The sequence below is a fragment of the Podarcis vaucheri genome (assembly GCF_965113315.1).
Source record: "Podarcis vaucheri genome assembly, chromosome: 3".
In the NCBI taxonomy this organism is placed as follows: domain Eukaryota; kingdom Metazoa; phylum Chordata; class Lepidosauria; order Squamata; family Lacertidae; genus Podarcis; species Podarcis vaucheri.
In genome coordinates, this window is record NC_138761.1 from 53,009,194 (window position 1) to 53,031,956 (window position 22,763).

The 22,763-nt window shown below is 43.4% G+C and overlaps 1 long non-coding RNA gene across 1 annotated transcript; it reads left to right on the forward strand.

Moving 5' to 3' along the window:
• The first annotated feature begins 11,217 nt into the window (after positions 1-11,217).
• Positions 11,218-14,293, forward strand: LOC309528152. Its single transcript, XR_014217574.1, has 2 exons — positions 11,218-11,378; positions 13,926-14,293. It is a non-coding gene; the product is annotated as an uncharacterized lncRNA (long non-coding RNA).
• Positions 14,294-22,763: the final 8,470 nt, after the last annotated feature.

Genomic DNA, 22,763 nt, shown 5'->3' on the forward strand with positions numbered 1-22,763 from the left:
GCAGGGGGTTGGACTAGATGACCCTCGGGGCCCTTTCTACAATTCTATGATTCTTCATCACATTATACGATTTATTTTAAAAGATAAAATAAAGCTGCTTTTATTTTTTTCTAAATAAAACAATCCCCTCATTATGAAGGCTTACCACCTTATATAAATTTAATGAATGTACCTATTTTTATCATGAAAAAAAAGTGCTTAGGGTCACCTTGGCACTGACACAGGCATATCTGATCACCACTGCACTGAGCAGTGCTTAGGTAGTACTCACTAACCAGGCAGGCTTAGATAGTACTCACTATCTAGATAGTACTCACAGGCTGCATTTTGTACATGGTTGATTTGGGCTTACCTCCTGCGGCATCCCAATCATTTGCAATATCCCTGCCAACGCTGCTGTTCCTTGGCAGTGGCTTGCAGTGATATGGAGGTGATCCACTCAACTGAGATGCTTCACACAGCCATCCCTGTGCAAAATGATACTTCCCACTAGGTGGAGTACTGCCATGCCAAAGCATTTGTGAGCGAGGACCACCACATGGGGTAGAATAATATGCCAAGATTGGCAATGGCCTGGATCCCCTTGTTTCGTATGAATTTTTGAACACTCCGTTGTAATACGGGCCACCACTGAGCTCTGGGCCAGTGTGGCCCACAAATCAATTGTACACTTCAAGGAAACAATTCCCCCCTTCTCTCCCTCTCTTTTTAAAAGACCTACACTGCATATCCTCTGGCTCCATCATCGTGGAAGTGTTGAAGCTGATAGACTGCAGCTATGAGGAATCCTTCCAGCACAGAGCAACACATGCTGAGGATCGTCACTGATTCATCTCTATGCCCCAGACACACACTGAAGCCCCTCTAGTGTGTGGCATGTGACTGGTAAACAAGAATAGTATGCAAAAAGGCAACAGTAGTAGGAAAATAGCCTGGGAGTAACTCTTGGAATAAAGGGACGCGGGTGGCGCTGTGGGTAAAACCTCAGTGCCTAGGGCTTGCTGATCGTATGGTCAGCAGTTCGAATCCCCGCGGCGGGTTGAGCTCCTGTCGTTCAGTCCCAGCTCCTGCCCACCTAGCAGTTCGAAAGCACGCTTAAGTGCAAGTAGATAAATAGGTACCACTTTCTAGCAGGAAGGTAAACGGCGTTTCTGTGTGCTGCGCTGGTGCTGGCTTGCCAGAGCAGCTTCATCACGCTGGCCACGTGACCTGGAAGTGTCTCCGGACAGCGCTGGCCCCCGGCCTCTTAAGTGAGATGGGCGCACAACCCTAGAGTCGGACACGACTGGCCCGTACAGGCAGGGGTACCTTTACCTTTACCTAACTCTTGGAATGGTTAGGAAAGATCTCCAGGGTTTGGCCTTGGAAGATGCTCCTCTCATAATAATGCCACTGGGAGAGCTTTGCACGAGAGAGGAGGTAAACTTGCACTGCTATAACCATGTACGGGAATGTCTCTCTTGCACTCCAGTGACATGCGCTTCAAATGGGTTGTGTGATATGCAGGAGGAGTTCGATTAAGGCCACCAATGCCACACAATTTAAGAAAAACATAAGCCCCAGAAGATGGTAATGTTAAATGACACCTCCTTTGAGCTAGATTTTGGCACGTGGTCCAGGGCAAACCTATGAGCCATCTAGCTTCCCATGACCTTGGCCTCATATTCCCGGCAACTGTGTCTTGGGGGCAGATGCCCATGTCATCTTGAAACATTGTTAGATTTTCTCATCACCTGAGAAATAACCACTCTGCTCATTTTTTAATGTTTTTCTTGACAAGCCTCTAAGATGTTGTTCATCCTTCATGATATCCCCATTCACCTTCTTCTCACACTTCACTGACTCTTTTCTCCTTGCTGCCATCAGAAAACCTCAACGAATCCTTATGTAAGCAGCACAATATGGTACGAAACTATCGCTTCAGCAGCAACAGCAAAGGAGAGTCTGGCTGGAGTTTCGGCTCCCAAATTAAACACCATTTCCATGGTATGGATTTCAGCCTTGGCGATGATCTTACAAAGCAGAATGCCCCTTTGCACGATTTTCTTTTTTTAAAAGCTTCAGATAAATGCACTGCTTTCAGATCAACAGCCAATCGATATCACATTCTTTTGTTACTGTTGCCTCCAAGGAAGATGTTAAGGGTTGTGCTTGCTTATGGCTGTGACCCCCCAAGATCCTTTATCAGGATAACTAGCTTGCGTTTGCTGCAATCCATCTTGATTTCTCCTATGTAGTGCCCATTCCTGAAAAATGAAGTGTCTGTATGAGTTAGGTTTTCAGGGTGGCAGGAGCAGAAATGAAATTGTTTGCTGCTCATTTTATTTCGAGAAAGCTGTGCTCTGAATCTTAGGATCAAGGATGAACTCTGTTTGGAGAGGCTGCCTATTGTGCTTAAAGCTAGCAAACACAGAGGCCGCATCTGTGTACAGAGCTGCATGTCAGGGGTGGGAAACCTCAGGCCCAGGCACTGCATGCCACCCGACGCCTCTGTATCTGGCCCTCAGGACTCTCCCAAGGTCACACACCCAGTGTCATAGTGTGTGGAGGGCCACAGGGGAGGTTGTCCCAGGCACAAAATGGTTAGGGGTGCAAAATTTCAACACCCGGTGCGGCCTCAGTACAGCTGCAGACTTACTTGTGTCACTGGGCTCCATTGGAAACATGTGAGCCAAGAAGTGACCTTTCCACATAACAGAGCAACTCTTCTTTTCTTATCCCTGCGGCTGCGATCTCCTGGGTGACACGGATGCTGTTAAGCAATTGAATGAGCATGCGTACCCTGTCTGTTTCTCTCCCTCCCACCCCTCCACGTGGCCCCAGGTGCTGGCAACCCATGCTACACCACTGAACACTCCCTCCCGAACCATGCCACTTAGTGGCCCTGGTTTGCAGTTTGCACCCTCCTTGAGTGCTAAATATGTCCACAAACTCTGATCATGCTTCTTGCTTGTCTAGATGGAGGATAGAGAGGGATGTGTGTGTCTGTGTGTATGATAGAGCCTACTGTGTGAAGGTAAAATTCAAATGTGTAGTGTCTCCTCTCCTACATTTGCTTCTGATCTTGCCCACCACTAGCCTGTGGTCCCTGGAAGGTTGCTTAGAGATACATGTGGCCCTTTGGCTGAAAAAGATTTTCCATCCCTGCTGTATGTTATGAAAACTAAGACAGTAGGCAGATCTGCCTTAGACTAAGCTTGGGCTCTCAGTACACAGCCACATTCCTTGTCAAATAGTGTTGCATCAGTGGCTAGAAGACAGCTCCAAGCAGGATGCTACAGTTAATGATTCTCCTCCCTCCACTTTTCTTTATGCATCCGTGCCTAATTTAGTGAAATTTTGATCCAAATTAACTGGTATTGTGTTGAAGTATGTGTCTTAAATCCCAAGACACATTGAGCCAGATGAAATGAATGTTTATTCCCCAACATATCATTTCTTAACATGAGGTTGAGCTACAAAGTGGTAGCTAATATTACTATTCTTTTCGCAAAAATGACACAAGGTTGCTTAAGAAAAAAACTGCTGTTTGCTCAGTTCGGAGGTTTCCAGCACACACTAAAGCACGCTGTGTTTTTTTAAAAATGTAATATGCCATGAGATCATGAATACAAAGGTTTTCACTTTCCTTTGGCTCTTTATAGAAACACAAAACTTTGAGATACCGTATGTTCATACATCAGCACAGCATAACTTTGTCAATAGTGCAAGAGTTCCTCTGAATAACTTGTTTATTCATTATCCATCATCCTGATTTGCTTACACAAAGCTTACAGGGAGGTTAGACTACGTCTGATCTTTACTGAGCATTTGTTCTGATTTGTTCACAGTATTGTTTACAGTTTCTTAAAGAAATGGGAGTGCCTGATCACCTCATCTGTCTCCTGCGAAATCTCTATGTGGGACAAGAAGCTACAGTTAGAACTGGATATGGAACAACTGATTGGTTCCAAATTGGGAAAGGAGTACGGCAAGGCTGTATATTGTCTCCCTGCTTATTTAACTTATATGCAGAATTCATCATGCGAAAGGCTGGGCTGGATGAATCCCAAGCCGGAATTAAGATTGCCGGAAGAAATATCAACAACCTCAGATATGCAGATGACACAACCTTGATGGCAGAAAGTGAAGAGGAATTAAAGAACCTTTTAATGAGGGTGAAAGAGGAGAGCGCAAAATATGGTCTGAAGCTCAACATCAAAAAAACGAAGATCATGGCCACTGGGCCCATCACCTCCTGGCAAATAGAAGGGGAAGAAATGGAGGCAGTGAGAGATTTTACTTTCTTGGGCTCCATGATCAGTGCAGATGGTGACAGCAGTCACGAAATTAAAAGACGCCTGCTCCTTGGGAGAAAGGCGATGGCAAACCTAGACAACATCTTAAAAAGCAGAGACATCACCTTGCCAACAAAGGTCCGTATAGTAAAAGCCATGGTTTTCCCAGTAGTGATGTATGGAAGTGAGAGCTGGACCATAAAGAAGGCTGATCGCCAAAGAATTGATGCTTTTGAATTATGGTGCTGGAGGAGACTCTTGAGAGTCCCATGGACTGCAAGAAGATCAAACCTCTCCATTCTGAAGGAAATCAGCCCTGAGCGCTCACTGGAAGGACAGATCGTGAAGCTGAGGCTCCAATACTTTGGCCACCTCATGAGAAGAGAAGACTCCCTGGAAAAGACCCTGATGTTGGGAAAGATGGAGGGCACAAGGAGAAGGGGACGACAGAGAATGAGATGGTTGGATGGTGTTCTTGAAGCTACCAGCATGAGTTTGATCAAACTGCGGGAGGCAGTGGAGGACAGAAGTGCCTGGCGTGCTCTGGTCCATGGGGTCACGAAGAGTCGGACACGACTAAACGACTAAACAACAACAACAACATTGTTTACAGTATTAATCCTGCACTCATCCTGATTTGCTTGCAGGGTGTCTACAAGTTTTCCTGTTCCTAATTTGCTTAACTATCCCACACTTTTTGATGCATTTCCCCAACACTTTGCAAACGACAAAAAGTTTATTGTGCTTGGACTGGGGTGAGGAACCTCCAGCTAGCAGGCTAATCCTGGCCCACCAGGAGGGCTCCAATATGGCCCACAAGGCCATTCCCCTCAAACTATACCAACCTCCTATACTTACTCCTGAAGTCAGTTGGCTGAGTATGCCTGTTCTCAGTAGGGAACCGCAGGAAACAAATACTGCCAAAGCAGCAGGGTTTAACCCTCTGCCTTGCAGCTGATGCTCAGTTCAGTAGGATTCCATTCAAACCCCATGGGGACTCTCTAAGGGGAAGAAATCCTTCATTTTATCAACACATTGAAAATGACATTATTGTTACATCTGGTGATGGGGCCTGTGAGGTCAGTCCTGATTAGAATCTGTCTCGCAAAGCTGATAGGTTCCCCAGCCCTGTGCTGAGGCAAAACGGCATTTAAAATCACTTTAAAACTGAGCAAGTCCTCATATGTGTTTTAATCCCTTCTGCAAAATGCTGACAACCTGGAGCCATCCTGAATATGGCAGAAGAACCCACTCTTTCCTTCTAGTGTAGGGGCCAGATGGAGAGGGAAGGGAATAAAGTTTCCATACTGAGCCCTCTTCTGCTGGTTTATTGAGCAGTGCCTCAGCCAAAATAGGCATCTTCTGTACAAGTTCAATTCGCATGGTCTCTTAGGGCACCAGTAGCCATTAAGACCATCCATGGTCTTCTGTGAATGACAGATATCAACTACCAGCTGGTTCACAAATCTGTAAACCCTTTTGTTTATGGCTCCCTGCGGTCTTTTCGCTTCAGATAATTCATTACTCGTCTGCCATGGAGCTGCTCATAAGCTGCAAAACACCCTACTCAGAGAAGCTTGAGACTGCACGATGGATTTTACACAATGTATCATGTCAATCAGTTATATGGAGATGTTAATAAGCGGATCTTGCAGACAAAGTATCTTGTCATTCCATAGCTTGGAGATTTGCATAAGTCGAGCTTTTGATGTGATGCTTCGGAGTGGCTTTACAGAAGCTATTTTACTGTGCCGTGTTAATCTGCTTGAAGACCTTTGTGGCGAACGATTCTGTGTATGGCCCAATGGAGATCAGTGAGTGCAATATAGTTTTTCTGCTTGCAAAAAAGGCAGTTGTTCACTGGAAGGACAGATCCTGAAGCTGAAGCTCCAATACTTTGGCCACCTCATGAGAAGAGAAGACTCCCTGGAAAAGACCCTGATGTTGGGAAAGATTGAGGGCACAAGGAGAAGGGGGCGACAGAGGACGAGATGGTTGGACAGTGTTGTCCAAGCTACTAACATGAGTTTGACCAAACTGCGGGAGGCAGTGGAAGACAGGAGTGCCTGGTGTGTTCTGGTCCATGGGGTCACGGAGAGTCGGACACGACTAAACGACTAAACAACAAGAACAACAAGAACAACAAGAACAACAAGAACAACAAGAACAACAAGAACAACAAGAACAACAAGAACAACAAGAACAACAAGAACAACAAGAACAACAGGCTTTCATCTATAGTTTCTTTCCATTTAAGTTGACCAGAAACATCATACAAAATCCAGTAAATGTGCAGCTGATGAAGATGCACATTGCAAAGCTTTTCTAGTCCCCATTGAACCTAATGGACATGAGAATGGACATCCACATTCAGGGATGCCAGTCACACATACCAAAGGATGGAGAAAAACTATTACTGTGGTGCCAATATGTTATTAGTTGATACTGCCTTGGAGTTAGGAATATTGTGCTCAAGATCATTCCTAGGCCATTATTTCTAAAAAGGTCACAACAAATTATTCTTGGATGTTTACAGCAATACTAAACATTCCTATTCCCACTAGTGATATTTTTCAGCTACCAAGGAAGTCACATTTTATCACCCCACTAGTTTTGGAATCCCCTTTTCAAACATATAAAATATCACTCCTTATTTTCCAGTTATTTTTCAGATTGCACAGGAGTTATTTCCACTTAATTAAGGGTACAGATTGTTTCTCAAAATCTAACCAAAATGGGTCAGAATAACTCTCATACAAATTTAGAGATATTTTCTTGTCTCCTGAACAATTGTAAATGGAATTTCTGTCAAGTGACAGAAAATATGGGCTGTATTTCTGTAGTTATTTTCTCAGGCCGAAGTTAATATCTAGTAAGAGATGTGAGGAAAGTTAAATACGATCAGAGTGCAGGTTTTGTTAGAGATAGGGTGAAACTTATTTTGGATCAACATTTCAGATTTAGACTTAGATTCTATCCCCTTTGGGAATTTCATTTGGATATAAGCAGAGTATACCAGCTTCCACTATGCCAAGTTTGTTTGGGGTAGGATTATTTTGTGGGTTTTCTTTGACAAACAAGACCTGCAGCACAGACTATTGGGTGCACATGCACTTCCAACTGTTGGCTTTATTTGATGGTCCTCCTCAATTACGTGCCAATTTTAATCAGAGAATCACAATTCCTTCAGGAGCCAGTACTGAGAAACCAAAACAAGTGGGAAGAGTGCTGTTGTGATCACATTCTGCTCGTGAATTTTCCATAGAAATCTGGTTGGCCAACAAGAGGAAATACCAACAATAGAGGAATGGAGACTGAAACTGACAGATTACGCGGAACTGGACAAATTAACTGGGAAAATTAGATATACCAAAGACCAAAAGTTCATCAAAGACTGGGGAAAGTTTGTAGATTATCTGAAAATGTATGTGATGTGAACACAACGCTAGTGGGATTTCAAGAGGCACTGTAAAAATAGAGAAGTATTGTTAATATGAAGTAGTGGGGGAAGGGAAGTTTAATGGCAATACGAAAGAAGGCGCTCAGAGACGCTGAAGGAAGTTCAAAAAGAGACAATTTGTAGAAATTTGGATAAAAATGTATAATTGTATGGAAAACCAATAAAAATTTATTTAAAAATAATAATAATAAAAAAAGAAATCTGGTTGGCCACTGTGAAAACAAAATTCTGGGCCATACAGACATTTAGTTTCAGCTCGCAGGGCTCTTCCTATGTTTATGTCTTTGGTAGCTGACCTTACAGTTAGTTCTGAAGCCTGCTTTAATTCAAAATGCATCCAGAGTGCAGCATCTGCATGCCTGTGATTTGTAGCCCTGAAGTAAAAAATGCTGGTCTCAGAACGCATGCATGGGTTTTTCATCCAACAGTATTTTATTTAAATCAGGCTTCAATCAATGTAGTTTTATTTCTGAAACAATTCTGATCCAATTGCACAGTTATACGATGCCAGATTTAAAATAAGGCAAATTAGAACAATTTGATTAGTGGAGACTTTCAAAGATTTGCCTCCCTTCAAGAAGCTAAGCCCATTATAGAAGTTTGGCCATTTCATTCTCTGCATGTCCTTGTTTTCTGCCTTCAATCATGTTATATCAGAATCTTTTTAATTGGATTAAGCTGACAGCTTATTATCCAAATTAAGTGGACATCAGCCATCTCAACTAAATAGCTCTGTTGATTAATAAAGGGCCATTTAAAAGAAAGCCAACTTGGGGAAAAAAATCAAAATGACAAAATACTAAGTAAAATTGATAGTCACTCTACTTCAGTTTATTCTTGATGTTTTGAGGGGAAAAAAATCAGAGCTGGGCAGAAACTCACTAATTAAAATGGTCCCAATTAAATGGTTAGGAATATCTAGCAGATGCCAACTTTGTTAAAGTAATTCACATTGCTTTCAGCCTATTTGAAAGACAAAACAAATAAATAGTTATTACAAAGTAATCAAGTCAGATTTGGAACATTGTGGCTCTGCTGTACCACAGTGTGCACGTGCATATAATCAGAGGCGGAGCTAGCTGCTCTGGCACCCAGACATCCTGTGCACCTGGGGGTGAGGCCATGGGGGCAGGGTGAGCATCCCAGGGGGCAAGACACCTATGGGGGTGGAGCGAGCCGCCCATGGAGAGTGGAGCGAGCTGCCCCTGATGGGCTGCTTCCTGGGGGGGGGGGGGGAGCCGTGCTGCTTTGCCAGCAGGCTTCTTCCCTTCCTTCTTCCTTTTGACAGCTCAGGGGAGGCTCCCCCCAGGAAGCAGCCCGGGAGTGAGGGGCAATGGTGCGCTGCCCACCCACAACTCCCAAGCCCCCCCCAAGCTGTCAAAACAAAGCGGGAAGGGGGGAAGGCCGCTGGCAAAGTGGCGCAGCTCCACCCCTTCCCCTGAAGGCTCGGGGTAGGCTTGGGAGTCGCAGGCAGGTGGCGCGCCAAATATCACCCCCCGCAATGATGACACCCACGGTGGGTCACCCCCACCACCTCCCTTCCTCCACCCCTGCATATAATCCCAGGGGATAAAGGATGTTTTGGGTGGAGATGGAGGTTAAATAATGTAATTTGGCAAATCAATGAATTTGAGAAATCCTCTTTGAATGTTGTCCAAGATGGTGGCCAACTTATCATTGCCACTCAGCTGTGTATTCTTGATGACATCTGCACCCCTTGATAAGTTTCTGTTTGGTAACAACAACAACAACAACAACAACAACAACAACAACAACAACAACAACAACTTTATTATTTATACCCCATCCACCTGGCTGGGTTTCCCCAGTCGGTCTGGGTGGCTCCCAACAGAAAAGTAAAAACACGATAAAACATCAAACGTTAAAAACTTCCCTAAATATGATTGCCTTCAGATTTCTTCTAAAAGTCAGATAGCTGTTTATTTCCTTGACATCTGAAGAAATGGTGTTGCACAGGGCGGGCACCACTACCAAGAAGGCCTTCTGCTTAATTCCTTGTAACTTTGCTTCTTGCAATGAAGGAACCAGAGGAAGACCCTTGGAGGAGGACCTCAGGCTCTGGAATGAGCGATGGGGATGGAGATGCTCCTTCGGATATACTGGGCTAAGGTCAAGGTAGGTGGTCATATCTTTCTTTAGCAATCACTAGTAGCTGAGTAAGATTGTCTTCCATGAACACAGTCTTAACAGTGAGTCCGTAAGTGACTGTGGAGGCCAATTCCGGATCCACATGTCCTTCCACTGCAGGGACATAGGTTTCTGGGTGGGAATTGATCACAGTGAGGATTTGCCAAACGTGCCTTCTTCTTAGCACGTTTCTCCCTTTCGTCTTGGGTTTGTGCTTCTTCAAAGGCTATTCTCTAGTTGGAGTGCTTGCAGGCCAGTGTTTCTCAATTATCTGTGCTTAAAAATTTTGCCTTGAGAGTGTCTTTAAACCCCTTTTGTTGACCACCGGTATTTCGCTTTCCATTCTGAAGTTGGGAATAGAGTAGCTGCTTTGGAAGACCAAAATCAGGCATCATTTGTACACACACACACATGCAAAGAGAGGGAGAGAGCAGGGCAATATAGTACAGTGTACCTGCTTAAAGTTTACTTTTTTGAGAGAGAGAGCCTAAGGGGTAGTGAGATCTGGTGATTAATTTTTGGAGGGAGGGGAGGAGTATTCAGCCAGAATTGTGTTCTTTCTGCTAGGTCTGCTAAGTAGCACTGCAGAAGCCCAGACACTCCACATCCATCATTTATTTGAAATGTCGCTTCTCTGCTTAATGACGGGTTGTCTCCAGCTTTCTGTGTCCCACATTTTCCTCTTCCCCTATCTTCGAGAACTGTATAATGTTCTGCTCTTCTCTCTATTTTCCTTTTTTGCCTTTTTGTAGTATCACCCGCCTAAATGATTGTAATGGAACAAGTCGTTCCTGATGCTATCTGGCAAGGATCGAAGAGCAAAATATTTTGATTGCATTTTGTACCACTTCAGGGAGAAAGTGAGCCAGGATGATGCCTCTGAAGCATTACCTATTGAAGAAACAAAAGGCCCTCGTTTCTACAGCACTTATATGTCATTCTTGATGACTAGGTGTGATTATTAGCTCACCTACAAAAATTGCTGCTGCTTCCATTTTTTTTAAAAAAGAGCTGGCATTTTAAACACACCACCTAAATACAAACAGCATGATTACAGGGCAACATCTTCTCCTGCAAATGTACCATTGAATGACTATGGAAACTGTGCATGAGCACCAATGTGCTGTTGCACATATCTCATGAATTGTACTCGTGTTTAGGCAGATGTGTCCCTTTGTCTGTTCTCTGTTTCTGTTTTCACTATAGTTAATAGACGATCAATAGATTGTCACAACTTATAGTTTGAGTAATTTAGATGGTGTCTGAAAGAAGGTTATTTACCATAGCTCCATTCTCTTTCCCGTTATGGATTGATCTTTTGGCAAAAAAAAGGGGACTGCCCTGTGACATTCCTCTTTAATTAAAGAAGAATGAAACGCTCCATAGAACCTCTCTTTCATTTTTTAAAGAGGCAATGCTGAGCACATGTTAATGAGCAAATATTCTTGCCATTTCAGCAAAGGCAGAGGTGCATGTCATTACAGAGCTTAAAGGTATGGCATCTGTTATACTAATAAAACCGGAATACAAAGTACTTTCTTTACTCTCCCTCTTCTTCGTTCCTCAACCCTGACTCCTTTGGAAGGTGGCAGATTCTCCTTCCTTGGAGGCTTTTAAGCAGAGGTTGGATGGCCATCTGTCATGGATGCTTTAGCTGAGATTCCGGCATTGCCGGGTTGAACTACATGACCCTTGGGGTCCCTTCCAACTGTACAGTTCTATGATGTATGGCTAAAATTTGAAGAAAAAGGAAAATATCAGAAAGCAAATAAGTGCCATCAAGTCCCTCTGTGACCTGCTTCATTTCTTCTGCGTTTGCTTGATTGGTAGCAAAGCTGCACATTTGCTCCCATAATAGAAAGTTAGCCTCATGCTCAGGGCCATGCCTTTCTTTACTGAAGATCCTGTGTTGGGTAAGGCCTGTAGCACAGAGACTGAAATCTGTTTTATAAACAGAAGTTCCCAGTTTCAATTCCTGGTTGCTGCAGGTAGTGCTGAAAGAGACCCCAGCCTTAAACCTCCAACAGTCAGAGTGGTCAAGGAGAAACAATCAGGGATGGCTGCTGCCTCTTCCATATCGCAGCAACCACTGCCTGAAGTGATTGCCTAACTCTGCCTAATGGTAGAGCCAGTGCTGAAAAGTGACATGAAATAAAGAAACAATCCCAGGACCAAGCTGTGTTGGAGGAATATATTCAGTTCCTATAGCCAGGGGCGGATCTACTATGAAATGAATGAAACTTAAGCTTCAGGGCCCCTTATCCCAAAAGGGCCTCACATGCAACTTTAGTTAACATTGTTTTAAAAAATTGGGTCCAGTAGATCTGATTTGAGTCACATGACTCAAATTGATTATTTTTTTGTTGCACATATTTCAACAAGCCCAATGTCTGAGAGTCAGTAGCACAGATGCTGTAAAGGTGTGGCGATCTGTCGTGGAACAACCCTATTGAAGAAGATAATTGTGGTTACCCAGAGCTTGCTGCTGGTTGCGAAGGAGCCCCCATGACAGAGCCCCCAAACTGTAGGTCCCTCACTGCCTGTAGCACTCAGTATCAGCTAGGTGACAATGCTTCTCATACTGTGGGTAAGTGCTGAACATATTAAGAACAAAGGAAGCTGCTTTATATTGAGTCAGGGCTTATCCACACTATTCTTTTGTCCTGCTCTTTCCAGTCACAGGTCCTCACTTAAAAGCTCTGTGTCCAAGTGGGTTTATTTTTTGCCCCCAGATTTCCCTGCAAAAACTCACTTTTTAAAGCTCAGTTGGAGGAAATGACCATTCAGGTTTTCTGCTGCTTGCCATTTGCTCTGATTGAGCTTTAAAGAGTGTTTTTTTTTAATAGGGAATGCTAAAAAAGCCAGACACTCAGAAATGGGGCTTTTACGTATAGGCCATGCCTAGAAAGAGTGGAGGAAAGGTAAGTGTGGATAAGCTCCCAAGCTATTTATGCATCTAAGCTCAGCACTGTCTACAATGAATGGCCAAAGATCTCCAGGGTTTCAGGCAGGATTTGTTCCTAGCCCTACCTGGAGATGCCTGAGATGGAAACTGCACATAAAGCATATAAAGCAGATGCCAAAACATGTAAATAAGGCAATGATGATTCTAACAAGGAAATAAAAAGGAAGAAAACTCAAACTCCTAACACAAACAAAACCAAAAAACTTCATTCTCTTCCTAACTCTGCACCGTGTTTCTTCTTACAATCTTTATTTTATGTAGGCTTTGTACAATTAAAAAAATTCCCAACAAATTCAACATACTGCATGAAAGCAGTTGTCAATCAGAAGGTCAGCAGTTTGAATCCCCATGACGGTGTGAGCTCCCGTTGCTCGGTCCCTGCTCCTGCCAACCTAGCAGTTCGAAAGCACGTCAAAGTGCAAGTAGATAAATAGGTACCACTCCGATGGGAAGGTAAACAGTGGTTCCATGCGCTTCTCTGGTTTCGCCAGAAATGGCTTAGTCATGCTGGCCACATGACCCAGAAAAACTGTCTGCGGACAAACGCTGGTTCCCTTGACCACTAAAGTGAGATGAGAGCCGCAACCCCAGAGTCATTCGCGACTGGACTTAACTGTCAGGGGTCCTTTACCTTTTTACTGCTCAGGATTTGGGAGCATCCAGGTCAGGAGTCCTGCCTTTCTTGGGGCATTGTAATGCACCTCCAACCCTTTCCACACCACTATTTTAATAGCAATGCAGGAGTGACTTGCCGTTGTCCCATGATGTCACTAAAATCTAATGCTAGATGCTAAGTAATGTGACTGCTGGCCAAAGGAAATAATTGTTAGAGATGTGTCTCCTGACCTTGGACAACATGATCACATTCTTCCTGGAATGCAGATAATAAGGACATGATCTATGCAGTGTTTAGAAGGTTGAATGGTGTAACAGAATTGTCATCATGAAGATAAAGTATCTTGTTCTGGTAAATTGGAAGGGCCTTCGGTACTGGTGGGCAGTAAACTCAGACAAGCACTTTTAAAGGCTGTGAATCTTCCTTAATTTCTCTGGTTATTGCTTTGTATATTCTCAGCAGAAGAGCAGAGCTGGAGGACGAAGAGAAGGTACCTTCCATATTAATACCACCGGGGATATTTCTCACGCACACTAACACAAACAAAGCAAGTCGCTGAAAGGGGCGACTTCCAATTGATGATTCATTCACAAACAGACCCTCCAAGACATTTACTCTGCTGCAACCCTGCATCTCAATACATCTCTCAGCTATTTGTAACACTGAACGCAAAGAAGCAGCTGCTTCTTAGAATATCTCTAGGAAAACAAAAGTATTAGCTTTAGTGCAATATGGAATTGGCCTGCATCATCTTTAATACACCATCTACTGTTTGCTCTGTGTTGAAAGCTTACATAAAAATAAATAAATCTTTGAAATGTGCCTTATACTTTTAACTCAGCCTTGTATTATTCTGTGGTTCCTGAGCTATAAACTCTCTTCCATAAAGTGTGAAGAATATCGAGTGTATGAAAGAAGTTGGACACAGGAGGGTTGGATATATGAGACTGCATAATATTCTGCTCTAACACCCATGGATCACAGGACTGTTCACTATCAGATTAAACTTTTGTTGTTGCTGTTGCAGCTTCCAGGGAAATGGGAATGATGAGATGAATGCTTGCTTCTCCAAAGGGCTATTAAAGAAATGAAGGGTCAAATTGTCTAATTTGAACTGAATAAACCATCAATCTAACACAAAGTAGTGGGATTTTAGGATGACCTACCCAGTTCCATTAAAGTGAATGTGGAGATGCTCATTGCCTTTCTGAATGTCGCTCTGCACACGGTTGGCGCTGTGGTCTAAACCACTGACCCTCTTGGGCTTGCTGATCGGAAGGTTGGCGGTTCGAATCCCAGTAACGGAGTGAGCTCCCACTGTTCTGTCCCGGTTTCTGCCAACCTAGCAGTTTGAAAGCATGCCAGTGCAAGTAGATAAATAGGTAGTGTTGTGGCAGGAAGGTAAATGGTGTTTCCATGCACTCTGGCACTCATCACGGCCATCTGTGTGACAGAGGTGGTTTAGTCATGCTGGCCACATGACCCGGAAAGCTGCCTGTGGACAAATGCCGGCTCCCTTGGCCTAAAAAGCGAGATGAGCGCCACACCCCATAGTCACCTTTGACTGGACTTAATGGTCCAGGGGTCCTTTAGCAGATGGTGCACAGAGATGGTGCACTTTGAGATGCACCTGCAGTGCTCATGATAGATTTGAAGTCACACAAAGAGCATGCTTGCTGGAATGCAGTCTAAGAAGGACAAGATCTGTGCAGTGTTGGGAAGGTGGAATTGCACTGTCTAGTGTGAGGCGAAGAATCCTGTCTGTTTTACACACAGGCAAAAGCAGAAGTGAGATAAGGTAATAGCTCACCTACAATAGGGTTTCCTTTTCGCCTGGTTCACTATGTGTGTCTTAGTGGGGATCTCGTAGAAACAGTCACTGCGGTGACCTTTTGGGATAGACTGTTCCTATCCCCTCACTTGGGCCCTGTATTTGCAGTGACCTTTTTTAGCCCTAAGAACCTATGTATTTACAAATGCTGCAAGGACAACATGCATATGCATTCAGCACTTGATGGTTGACGCACATATTCTCTGACACTGCTGGCGACTTTGAATGCAAGATTGCCCAAATGTGGCCCCTGTGCTGGAAAAGGTTTTTCCATTCCTGGTTTAACAACCTCAACAATGAAACAACACTTAAAGTGGCCTTCTGAAATGAAGATCATTGTTAGTGGGCTTTTGCGTGAAAGCACTCTGTGTTCAGTTCCAATCCTGAAACAAAACTCCCAGGCTCAGAATGTGCTCAGAGGCATCCTGCTCTTCAACCCTCACTCTTGTTTGTAGGTCTGTGGCTTCTGGTAGAAAACAAAGGAGACCTGACAAGCCTGATGTCTACTCAGCCCTGCTATACAAGGTAGGCACTGGTCAAAAATACTGCATATTTGTTACATATTTACATAGAGATCCTAAGAAGCAGGTGCAGTTGCCTGCCTCTTTACAAAGCAAAGAATTCAGCTTTTTGAAAACCCACGAGGTTGTGCTTCTAGGGTCTTTTTCCTTTTTAGGGGGAAATGACGATTATTATTTTTTTACTCTTTATCTATCTCATCCCAGAAGGCTACTGAACTGACACTCTCTGCGTTGACAACTGTGTATATTGCGTGTAGTTGCAGAGACCTCTGCTTCTCCTTTAGTTAGCTGGGTTACTTCAGTATTGAGTGCTTTTCCTTTGTTCCCCGTGTGCCACTAGTCAGTTCTTCAATAAGTTGGAGGAGATGTTTTCCCTTGCGATGGGCAAGGGATGTGGAATCCAATGTTTTCAGCAGACCTGTCACAGCTAGTGAATTCATTAAGACAGGTAGACCTCTATAAAAGGTCAAGAACGGTAACCTTTTCAGCTTTGCTACTCCTTAATCTCATTAGCTACTTTTAAAAAGTTATAGTGTCTCTTTTCAAGGGATGAGGTTTGTTATACCAGGCGGTCAGCTAAAAATAGCACTTGGGTTTGGCTTCAGACCATTTGAAACAGCTTCCCCAATGACAGAGTGGTTTTGTTCAGTTTCTGAAATATACACCTTTTGGCTTGGCTTTCCAGATGATCAGAAGAAGGGCAATAACTAGGTCATATTTGCTGAAAGATGACGAAAGCTTATGGTGGCAAAGATCTTTGCACATTTTTTTAAAAAAATAATTTATTAAGTTTTCAATTTAACATTTCAAAATAAACATTCTACAAACTTTAAAATATCCAATGACTCCCCTTCTTCTCCTTCCATGGTTCATTTTACATATCAGACATTCCTGCATATTTTACTATAACCATTCAAATCAGTTTTCCACTTTTACATCCATCAAAAATGATTTACTCTGTTGAATTTATCTTAGTGCTGCCAGTGTTTTCAGCTGTATACAGTTATTTTCTTTATAGCCAATAAATGTTTTCCACTCTTCTTTAAATATATGTTCTTCTTGCTCTCTTATTCTGTGCGTAAAATCTCCAGGTTCTGCATATTCTATCAACTTATAAGTTGCCAATCTTCTTTAGTTGGGACCTTGCTCACTTTCCATTTTTGGGCTAATGAAACACAGGCCACAGTTGTTGCGTATATAAATAACCTTTTCTGACACCTAGGAATTTCTGTCTGGGCTATTCTCAGCAAAAAGGAATCTGTATTTTTTTTTGTTTGGAAAGTAGTTTTAAACATTTTTTTCAATTCATTATAAATTATTTCCCAATATACTTTTACCTTTTTACATGTCCACCACATGTGAAAAAAGGTTCCCTCCACTTCCCCCAAACGCCAAAATCAGCAGCCGGTTCGCTGAGGTAGTGACACTGGCTTCCTTCTCCCCTTGTGGCAAGCCAGAAGTCAGCAAAGATCTTTGCACATTAAACCAGGAGAATTACCTTCATGGGTGATGTTACAACCATCAGGGCTAGGCAACATGGTTCCCTCCAGATGTTTGGGACTACAATTCACATCAGCTTCAGCCAGCATGGTCAATGGTCAGGGATCATGGGAGTTGTTCTCACTGGAGAACACCATAATGGCTGCCCCTGGTCTATAGTATTCTTGCTGAGATTCAGTGTGAACTACCAGTAATAACTGAGGAGAATAAACGCCACCAGCACATTGCATGGGAGATGATTGATTGGTCGCCCTGACATTTTCTTTTCATTTTAATGAAATGTAGCCATGTGGCCAGGCTGCGGGGCGGGATTGTCTGTCTGAAGTTAAAGTTAAGTGGGCCAATCAGAGGCCCCCTCTAGTGGGCACCTTACTTTAGTCACTGCCTAGGGGAAGGTGGAGCTGGGACTGGGACTGCAATGATTCTATCCTTTGGGTACATGCTAAAACACACAGGTTCTTTTTATTACCCCTAATCTTTTCCTCAGATTAGTCAGATATGAAGCATATTGCTGGTTATTGTTGGTATCTGAAATTATTTTAGTTTTATTGGTTTTATGCTATTTTATTCTGTGCTGTTCTTATCTTTTGCATGCCACTTTCTTTTTTTAAGTTAAGCATTTTCCGCAAAAACAAACTCATTATATGTGCTCGTTTTCTGGGCACCATCACATCACATGACTGGGCTTGTACTAGGTGACTTCACTTTGAAAATTTAGGGGCTGATGTTCAGCTCAGCAACATGAAATAAGAGAAGTATGTGAGATACCCAATAAGGTACTATTTTGTTAGATTTTATTAAGTGGGACCCCTGCTCTGAGATGTGTGGGGCTAGGATGGTTGACACAGAGAAGTGTAACAAGGGCACTCTTTTTGACTTTTCTGAACACCTGCCTAAGACTGGGCTTCAAGGACAAAGAGAAATGAGTTTTAGTCCTGAAACGTATAAATATATATATTCCATTCCATTTCTTTTACCACTTCAGAAGGGAATCCTAAAATATAATTTTACACTGTGTTTTCTTCTCAATAAATGGCTTTTTAGTTCCTCCTATGATTTGCTCTGTCAGATTTGCTGAATAAAAACTCTTGATGTAGCCCAAGGGCAGCCTTAGAAATCAGTGCGCCATGAGTTTTCCTGTAGCTGAGATACTGAGGATTCATCAGTATGTTCTATAAATTCTTGAGCCTTCTCTTCCTCTACCATCTCTAAGAGTTCTTGCTCAATTTCACTTTCTAAATACCTTAGGGAGACTTAGCATTGGCAAAGTCCCAGAGAAAATTAACCAGCAGATCACATTTGGGGCGTTTCTCTTCAGATCCAAAACACTACACAGCTGATCCATCTAAAGGTTATTCCAACGATGGAGGATACCAAACCTACTGTAGAAGAGTTCTATTAGCATATCATGTGCGTGGATCTAAAGTTCTATTGTCTGCCCTGGCCATGGCTCCAGATTCTGATAAACTGACAGCTCTCAGAGAGTAGCGCTTCAGATGGACCAGGTTCCTTCTAAAGGAAAACTCAGTGCACTGGATTGGATTGGAAGCTGATGCAAAATACAGACTTCAGAGTTGTTACCGTTTGCAGCATCCGTGTCCTCACTGCAAGTTCCTCCATGCCAATTTCTTGGAAAATTGTTATTGATGGGTCCAATGTTCTAGGAGTTTAGTTAAGGGCCAGTTCTGGTTTCTGAATCAGTTCTTAATCCCTTGCTGTGAAGCTCTGCTCCCACCCTCTTCATATAAGGAGACAATTTCCCACATACAACAACAACCACCACCTATTATTTATACCTCACATATCTGGCTCGGTTTCCCCAGTCATTCTGGGCGGCTTCCAACAGATTAAAAATGCGCTAAAACCACCAAACATTAAAAACTTCCCTAAACAGGGTTGCCGTCAGATGTCTTCTAAAAGTCAGGTAGTTGTTTATTTCTTTGACATCTGATGGGAGGGCGTTCCACAAGGCAGATGCCACTACGGAGAAGGCCCTCTGCCTGGTTCCCTGTAACCTCACTTCTCGCAGGGAGGGAACCGCCAGAAGGCCCTCAGAGCTGGACCTCAGCTATTAAAGGAATGAGAAGTTTGGTGTGTGCAGGGGCGCACGCAGGGGGAGGAACCTGTGGCCCTCCAATATGGCCAATGGTCAGGGATGCTGGGAAATGAAGTCCAACAGTGTCTGAATGTTCCCTGGTTGTCCACCCCTAGTTCAGAAGGAGCCAAGTTCCTGGAGTATCACATGGGTAGTTAAAGAGACTTGGCAAGGAATACGTTTTCTATCGCTGCAATAGCCTACAATCCCAAAGCAATGCCACTGTACAAAACAGAAAAGCAGAGTATGATGGTTTTGCAGCCTGACACACTGTGCATTGAAGGTACAATTGATGCAGCCTGATGCTAAGCATATTTACTAAGCAATAAGTCCCACGAAGGCTTGGTCTACATTTGCAGAAGAATAATGTGGGGATGAGACAAAAGGCTGAGATGATAGAATGGTGGTGGCTTCCAGTTCTGAATGCTTCTCTCCAGGGGGGGAAAACTACCCTATAAATAGAAAACTAGCACATCAGGTGTGGAGAGATTCCATCAAAGCCTTTTGCCAGCTGTTCTCATTTTCTATTGTTAGGGCATTTTAAAAACAACTACAGAGGAGACTATTTTTTTAAAAATGGGATCACTCTGCAGCAGCTGGACATATTGCAGACAGAGGAGCATCCAGTGATGGCCTCGTGCCAGTGAGAGTCATCCCAAGGGGGAGACCTCAAAGGGTCTTATCCCTTTGGTTTCTCTCCTTCTGGGTGCAGTTATGGAGTAAAGGACTGCAATCCCTTGAACAAGGCAGAAGGACCCAGAGTGAGAGGCAAGGAGGTGGAGGTCCCTCAGGATGAGAGGAAAGGAAAGCTCCCAGGTTTGTCATTTTTTTTTGAGTAGGAGGTAGGAGAGACAATAAAAGATACTTTTTTTTACAGAGAGAAGTCATTCTGATTTTAGTATATATGCTGCTGAAGTGAGCACTATTGAGAGAAGTATATTGTTATGAGTTTAGCGGGGTCAGTCTGGATGATATCCCGAGTCCCTTCCACATCTGTAAACCTCTGTATGGAGGCTAGAAGTGGTAGGAGGAAACTGACTGAACCAGTCAAGCCAGTCACTTTGTTAAGGTAATGTTTTTAGCTGCTCACCTAAGAACGCAGCACCTGCATCTTAAAAGAATGAGCTAAAATGTTACAGTCTCCACTGATCTTCATTCCAAGGAAACTGAGGCCCAGGTAAAGTGCAGGCACCCAGGTGTCTCTCAATGCTCAGAGTTTGGGGTGGCACGTAACAATATGCACTTTGTACAGTTTCTGCACTTTAGGTATGTTGCTGCTGATTTCTTCCTTCCCTTCTTTTTCAAGAGGCTGCTGTTATTGGATATGTATTACGTTTTATAGTTGCACCCGAGATACATAGGTAATAATTTACGTTGTGACTTATGAGTCTCTGTATTTCGCAGTCTGAAGTGGTGGAGTCCATTTGGCCACTTCAGCACTTTCCCATTTATTTTGCTGCTTGTGTAGACCGGGCCTGAGTCCAAAGGAGATTATTCCCAGGTAAGTGTGCATAGGATTGCAGTTTCGGAATAACAATAACACTGCACATTTCAGAGTTCATACACAGAGAAACTGTCACTCAGCAAAAAATCATTTTCCCCCTATTTGGGCAGAACAAGCACTATGCATATATTTAAAAGCTCTTGGATTCAAAATGCAATCATGTGGAAGGTTTAGGAAATATGGTTTTAATGTTGAAACAGCAGACTGGTCACAAGGTTCACGAGTGTGGCTATATCTATCCTTGGCTTCCCAGGCTCAAAACTCCATCATTAAAGGGGGGGGGGGGGAGTGTCATGTAGTTTAAGCTTCCCATTGAAATGCCTAAGAAAACATTAAGCCAGCAAAGGTGGAGAAGTTGATAGAAAAGCAGTGGCTGGAAAAGATGAGAGAAGAGCATTAGCAACTGACTTTAATTTTCTTTTCACGCATTTACAATATTGCTAAAACTTCCTCATTCGGGGTACTTTGAGGCTCACGAAATTGGTTCAGAATAGTGCCGAGTCCAAAATGGAGAGGGAATTAGTTAATAAATGTACCTGACGGAAGTGTGTGCGGCTTTGAGAATGAGGATGAAGATAAGCACACCTAGCAGACACTCTGCATTCACCAAGGAACTATTTTTAAACAACATTTCTCTCTACCCCACCCCACCCTGCAGCTTCCCTCTGGAAAGCCTTGACTCACCTCTGCATTCAACAGCATGCTCAGTCCTGCCCAAATGTGAGGCTGCAGCAACTATTCATTCTGGCTGCCGCTCTGCCACAGCTGAAGAGCCTTGACTCACAGAGCAACAGGACCCAGAAGGAGATTCTGGGACAATTCCGCTTATGTATGCACATCATTTGATTTTCTGTACGATTGTGGCACCCACACACCCCATAAAACAGTGACACAAAAGCTGGGGTTTTAAAATGGCACCAAGCATATAAAATTATTTCAACTGGATCTGCACGTGAGTAAAACTGTGGTGTGCACTTGCTCAAAGAGTGCAGGCTCCTAGAAATTTGAGGGGTGGGAGCATAATCGCTCAATCTCTGGGTGAGGGCATCAGAGTAGTTAACTCCCTCCTCCTCCAATGGTGCTGGGGGAATTCTGAGCTCCTTATGACTTCCCCCAAGCTATGAGGCATTAAGCAGTTGAGCCGACTAGTCCTCAAGTATGGTTCCTGTCCCTGCCCTTTGTGGCGTTGATGGGCAAGTCTGAGGAAGAACCACTTCATCTCTAAGATGGAGCCACAAGGAGCTCAGCAATTGTTTTCCCTTCTATCCTGATTTTCCCAACCCCACACTGTATCTGCCCAAAGAATGGCAAACAAAGGCTTTAAAAAACCACCTGACGACCAAAGGCTATGTGACACCCAAGAAATCCAAAGCCAATTAGGACCTGAGTGGGAAAATTCCTACATAAATGGGAACCATGGCAAAACCCACAGTATAACAAAGACCAACCAAGTCACACAGGAGCAGAAGGAGGCATTTGTGTCATGCTCAAGTAAACTAATTTGCAGCTGGCCCCAACAGTTGTCTGTGTCTCAGGGTGCAAAAGTTGCTTCACCTCCCACAAACCAGGCCATGGAAGGAGATGGAGCGAGAATCAGTACAAATTTGATGATTTGCACTGATTGTGTGAACTCATTCTTGAGGTGGGTGAATCTGACAATTTCAGCTTCTCATTTCCCCAGTTTTAAATTATGTTCTCTGCATTCCCACATCAATTTTTTAAAAAGCCCTCATCAAAATTTAACAGTGTTTGGCGCATATGTCTCCTAATATGCAGGGGGGTTTTGTACGTGGTTTTGCCCAAGATACAGATTTTTGCAAAAGAATTCTCCTCATACAAGACATTC